This window comes from Arachis stenosperma, chromosome 9 (genome assembly GCF_014773155.1).
Source record: "Arachis stenosperma cultivar V10309 chromosome 9, arast.V10309.gnm1.PFL2, whole genome shotgun sequence".
NCBI classification, from domain to species: Eukaryota; Viridiplantae; Streptophyta; class Magnoliopsida; order Fabales; family Fabaceae; genus Arachis; species Arachis stenosperma.
Window position 1 is genome coordinate 84,462,477 of NC_080385.1, and position 6,442 is coordinate 84,468,918.

At 41.4% G+C, this 6,442-nt stretch overlaps 1 non-coding gene across 1 annotated transcript; it reads right to left on the minus strand.

Moving 5' to 3' along the window:
- Positions 1–1,034: 1,034 nt before the first annotated feature.
- On the minus strand, positions 1,035–1,142 carry LOC130953541 (small nucleolar RNA R71). Its single transcript, XR_009075710.1, has one exon. It is a non-coding gene; the product is annotated as a small nucleolar RNA R71 (small nucleolar RNA).
- Between the last annotated feature and the right edge of the window lie 5,300 nt (positions 1,143–6,442).

The following is a 6,442-nucleotide window of genomic DNA, read 5'->3' on the forward strand; positions in this document are numbered from 1 at the left end:
CTTACCTAGTAAGGGATAACCAAACAGAAAAACTATTAATTATAAATTAATCTTACAATCACACCATCAATGATAGAGATTCTTACCAATCAATTCCCACTCAAGGCTTTTATTTATATTATTTAAAATTCCTCAATTTAAATTCCAATTTACTTAGCTCAACTTCTTGGAATATCTGATTAATAAAACAGCACACTTTTCTGCAACTCGTTGGGAGATGACCTGGGACTTAAAACTCCCAGTAATTTTAATTTAAACTTTCTGTGACATATTTCTAAATTGATAGGCAGATTTTCGGTGAGTTAAGAACTATATTTGCAACGTAACCATTTAAATAAATTTTTAATTCACCAGCTTCTGCACTCCATCAATTTTTGGCGCCATTGCCGGGGAGTTGCAATAGAGTGCTAATTTTATTAATTAGAATTTATTTACTTGTATTTTATTTAATTTTGCTACTATGAGCTGCATGTTTCTTCCATCAAATGACACGTTCACTTCCTGATCCGCGCTTGCTAATATTCGATTCTGAAATTGAAAGAACAATTTCACGAATAAGGCGAGAATAGCGTAGGTTAGTCCGCTCTAAGGGCGTATCTGAAAGTGAATCTGAGGAAGAAACCAGCCCCCGTTCCACTGATTCGGTTGTTTTACGTGCAGAAAACATGGCAGCTAGAAGAGTTACCATTCAGGAGGAAGGAGCTCCTAATTTTACAATGCAACCATTTCAAGCGCATCATCCAGCGGTAGCTACGGATTTTGAAATAAAGACCGCACTGCTAAATTTGATGCCCAAGTTTCATGGCCTACCTGCTCAAGAGCCTATTAAGCACTTGAGAGATTTCCAGGCAGCCTGTTCTACTGTCAGGCGTGATGGCACTGATGAAACTTCAATTCTGCTGAAAGCTTTTCTGTTCTCTCTTGAGGGAAAAGCACGAGAGTGGTACTACACTCAACCTCTAGCAAATGTATCCAACTAGGATACACTCAGAAAGGAGTTTCTGGAGAAATTCTTTCCATCTGAAGTTACTGATAAACTGAGGAAGGATATCTCTACAATTGTTCAGGATGACAATGAGACTCTCTTTGAATTCTGGGAGGGCTTCAATAATCTTCTGGAAGCATGCCCCCACCACATGATTGACAAGATCGTGCTACTCAGCTATGTCACACAAGGTATGAGGCCCCAAGATAAGACCACATTGGAAAGTGCCAGCAATGGGTCTATGAAGAAGTACAAGACCACCGATGAAGCTTGGCAATTGATCAGTGATTTAGCTGAATCTACTCGGAACCACAGACAGAAGCAAGGCCGTTCAAGGGCCATTGCAGAAGTATCTTCTGGCATAGAGACTGCTGCTCTAAATCGAAGCATCTGTGAAATGACCAACCTACTAAAGCAAATGCAGTTAAATCAACAAGCTCAGCAAACTCAACCGCAGCAAAACCAACAACTAGTTCCACAAAGAATTTGCGAAATTTGTGCTGATTACAGCCATTACACTGATGAATGCCTGCGGCTCCAACAAGAAGACAACATGGTGGCATCCACTCACAACTTCTATGACCGCCCCAACCAAGGGTACAATCAAAGTGGAAATAATAACCATGGATGGCAGGATAGTTCAAACCAGAGGTGGAATAATTACAACAACAGGCAGCAAAATCAACCTTACCGAGCACCTCACCTGAGGCAAAACCAAGGACCACCGAACAATCAGCAGCAAACCTCTCAATTAACTCATTCTTCTGTATCTTCTAATGAAGATTTATTACAAGCTTTTGAGAAAAGACAACTGGCCATGGAAAATACCATCGTGAACAGTATTAACGCCAGTCTGAATGGTTTCACCTCTACTCTGCAACCTTTTATGACAACTTGGTTCAGCACAAAATTCTAGTAACCAACCTTCAAGCACCACTGGAATCCCCTCTCAACCAATACCCAATCCAAAGGGAGGCATTAATGCCATCACCCTGAGGTCCGGAACCACACTTCAGGAGAGGAATCAAGAGGAACCAAGCTCACCAGAATACGCCTCAGCTGAAGAGGTGGTAGAAATCGAAGATGTTGAAGAGAAAGAGGATATACAGGACATAGCTGAAGAAGAGATAGCTCAACCACAGGAAGAAGCACAAAAAGGTGCAGGCACCATAGAAAACACTACTCCCATTCCATTTCCACAACTTGCAAGGAAGCCTAGGAAGCAGCTGGAACCTGATCCTAAAATGGTAGAAATATTCAAAAAGGTTGAGGTAACTGTTCCCCTTTTTGATGTTATTCAGCAGGTACTTAAATATGCAAAGTTTCTAAAATACTTATGTATCCATATAGACAAAATTAATGAATTAGAAACTATTCCTTTAGGTAGTTCTATATCTGCTTTAATGGGAGGATTACCTGAAAAATGTAGTGATCCAGGTCCTTGCATTGTTAGTTGTACTATTGGTTGTGTAGTAATTTATGATTGCATGTGTGATTTAGGAGCATGTGTCAGTATAATGCCTTTGTCTATATATGATGTTTTAAGGCTCCCTCCCTTAAAAAGGTCGGCAGCTCGTTTTGTATTAGCAGATAAAAGCATTATTACAGTGGCTGGAGTTGCTGAAGATGTTTTGGTGAACATTAAAGGGCTCACATTTCCCACTGATTTTTATATCTTGGAGATGCCCCATAATGATTCAGATAAGCCATCATCAATCCTACTTGGAAGACCATTCCTGAAGACATCAAAATTCAAATTGGATGCTTTTTCAGGGACATACTCCTTTGAAATAGATGGCCGCATAGTAATCTTCAATCTGAATGGAGTCATTGACAACCCCCCAGAAGATCGTTCTATCTTCCAGTGTGATGTCATAGACGAAAGTGTGGCTGAAGTTCAAAAGGAAGAGTTTGAAGAAAGGCACACTGGACAAGGTCCAAGTGTGAGGACCCTCTTAATTGACAATGAGGACACTTCGCCATTTTCACAAGCCCCAGATAACCCAGAGCCTACCCATGATCAAAACTTAGAATTGAAACCTCTCCCTCCACATCTCAAATATGCTTACCTTGAGGATGAGCAGAAGCTTCCGGTTATTATTGTAAGAGAACTGACTTCTCAACAAGAAGAACAGCTACTTGATGTGCTGAGGAAGCATAAGAAGGCAATTGGGTGGAGTTTGGCAGACATAGTGGGAATCAAACCTCAAATATGCGAGCACAGAATATTTTTAGAAGAGGAAGCAAGACCTGTCCGTCAACCACAAAGAAGATTGAATCCTACCATCTTGGAAGTTGTCAAAAAGGAAGTGACCAGACTATTGGAGGCCGGTATCATATATTTCATTTCAGACAGTGAATGGGTAAGCCCAGTACAAGTGGTGCCCAAGAAGCCCAGAGTCACTACCGTGAAGAATGAGCATGGAGAGCTCATAGCAACTAGAGTTCAGAATGCTTGGAGAGTCTGCATTGATTACAGGCGTCTCAACCAAGCTACTCGTAAGGATCACTACCCACTTCCATTCATTGATCAAATGCTGGATCGCCTGTCAGGTAAATCACATTATTGCTTTTTAGATGGTTACACAGGTTATTTCCAGATTCATATAGCTCCTGAGGATCAGGAAAAAACTACTTTTACATGTCCTTTTGGGACCTACGCTTATAAGAGAATGCCCTTTGGCTTGTGCAATGCACCAGCTACTTTCCAAAGGTGTATGATGAGTCTTTTCTCTGATCTTATTGAGGACTGTATGGAAGTTTTTATGGACGATTTTAGCGTTTATGGTGATTCTTTTAACCTTTGCTTAGATGGATTATCTAGAGTATTAGATAGATGTATTAATATAAACCTTGTATTGAATTTCGAAAAATGCCACTTATGGTAAAGCAAGGGATTGTATTGGGACATGTGGTATCTAATAATGGCATTTCTGTAGACCCAGCAAAGGTGAATGTTATTTCTAGTTTACCTTACCCCTCTTCTGTGAGGGAAGTCCGTTCGTTCCTTGGCCATGCAGGTTTCTACGGATATTTATTAAAGACTTTAGTAAGGTGGCACTTCCCTTATCCAGATTACTACAAAAGGATATGATTCGAGTTCAGTGAGATTGCAAACAAGCATTTGATAAGCTAAAGACTGCTCTAACTCAAGCTCCAATGTGGAGGACCCGACTGGAGCCAGCCATTTGAAATCATGTGCGATGCTTCCAACCATGCAGTGGGAGCAGCGCTGGCTCAGCGTGAAGGTAAGAATCCTTTTGTTATTGCCTATGCGTCTAAGACTTTAGACACTGCCCAGTCCAATTATACTACTACTGAGAAAGAGCTACTTGCTATTGTTTTTGCTCTGGATAATTCTGGGCTTATTTACTTGGTACTAGAGTAGTAGTGTATTCGGACCATGCAGCTCTAAAGTATATTGGCTAAAAAGGAATCCAAACCAAGACTTATACGTTGGATACTGCTGTTACAAGAATTTGATTTAGAAATCAAGGATAGGAGTGGTAATCAAAATTTAGTAGCAGACCACTTGAGTCGCCTTGAACTATTAAGAATGATTCTACTCCTATAGATGATAATTTTCCTTTTGACAACTTGCAAGCAGTATCTGAGGTAGTCCCTTGGTATGCACCTATTGCTAATTATTTAGTTAGCCGCACATTTCCTCCACATTTTTCTAAACATCAAAGAGACAAGCTGAAAAGCGAGTCTAAATATTATACATGGGATGACCCATATTTATGGAGATGGCGCTGACCAGATAATTAGACGTTTGTACCTCAATCAGAATTCCAGTCCATTTTAGAGGCCTGTCACTCATCTGAAAGTGGAGGACATTTTGGCCCCCAACGAACAGCTAGAAAGATCTTAGACTGTGGATTCTGGTGGCCTACTCTTTTTAGAGATGCTGCTGAGTTTTGTAAATCTTGTCACCCATGCCAGAAATTTGGTAACATATCCAAGAGGGATGAGATGCCTCAACAATATATGCTTTTCTATGAATTTTGATGTTTGGGGCATTGACTTCATGGGTCCATTTCCAAATTCTAGTGGATTTTTTATATATTGTTAGCTGTAGATTATGTTTCCAAATGGGTGGAAGCAATTCCTACCCACTGATGCTAACACTGTTGTTTCCTTTGTGAGAAACCATATTATATGCCGCTTTGGATCACCGCGAGCGATCGTGAGCGATCCAAGGCAGCTGTAGATTATGTTTCCAAATGGGTGGAAGCAATTCCTACCCGCACTGATGATGCTAACACTGTTGTTTCCTTTGTGAAACCATATTATATGCCGCTTTGGATCACCGCGAGCGATCGTGAGCGATCAAGGCACCCATTTTTGTAACAGGAGACTAACAAGATTGATGAAGAAGCATGGGATAATCCATAAAGTTGTAACAACTTACCATCCCCAAACTAATGGGCAAGCCGAGGTGTCAAACAGAGAAATTAAACGTATCTTGCAAAAGATAGTAAAGCCTCACAGAAAAGAGTGGAGCACCAGACTACAAGATGCACTATGGGCATATAGAACAGCATACAAGACACCCATTGGGATGAGTCCCTACCGCTTAGTCTATGGAAAAGCTTGTCATCTCCCAGTTGAAATCGAACACAGAGCCTTCTGGGCAGTTAAAGAGTGCAACATGGGGATTGAGAATGCTGGAGCTGAAAGAAAGTTGCAACTGCAGGAACTGGAGAACCTTCGCCTAGAAGCTTATGAGAACACCAGAATATACAAGGAAAAGATGAAAGCTGTGCATGATCAAAACATCAAGAAGAGAGAGTTCCAACCTAGAGATTTTGTTCTCCTTTACAAATCTCGACTGAGGCTCATGCCCGGTAAGTTGAGATCAAAATGGGAAGGTCCATACAGAATAGAGAAGGCTGAACCGTACGGAGTTTATCACCTAAGCCATCCTTCAAGTTCTGGACTTATTAAGGTTAATGGACACCGCCTGAAGCTATACCATGGTGAGAAGGTGCAGAAAAGCAAGGAGCTTGAGATCTTCCGCCAGGAAGATTCCCACAGAGCAACAGATTGAGCTAGTGGAGCGTCCAACTTACGGACGTTAAAGCAAAGTGCTTGGTGGGAGACAACCCACCACGGTATGATCGTTCTTTTCTTCACTTTTAGTTTTTCTTCTTTAAATAACTCTTCTCTTTATTAGTGCTTTCGTGCTCTTTCAATTACATGTCTTTATCTTTTCTTAAAAAAAAAAAAAATTCGCCGCGCGACGCGATCGCACCAGCAACGCGTCCGCGTGGCAGGGGGAGTAAAGAAAAATAAAAATGAACAGAAAGTTACGCAGGAGCAGCGCTGGAGTCATGCCAAAGGCACACATTATTCCACGCAACCGCGTCGCTGACGCGACCGTGTCGCTGACGCGACCGCATCGCATGGAAATCATGGCCTCCCACGCGACCGCGTGCCCCACATTTTCGACGT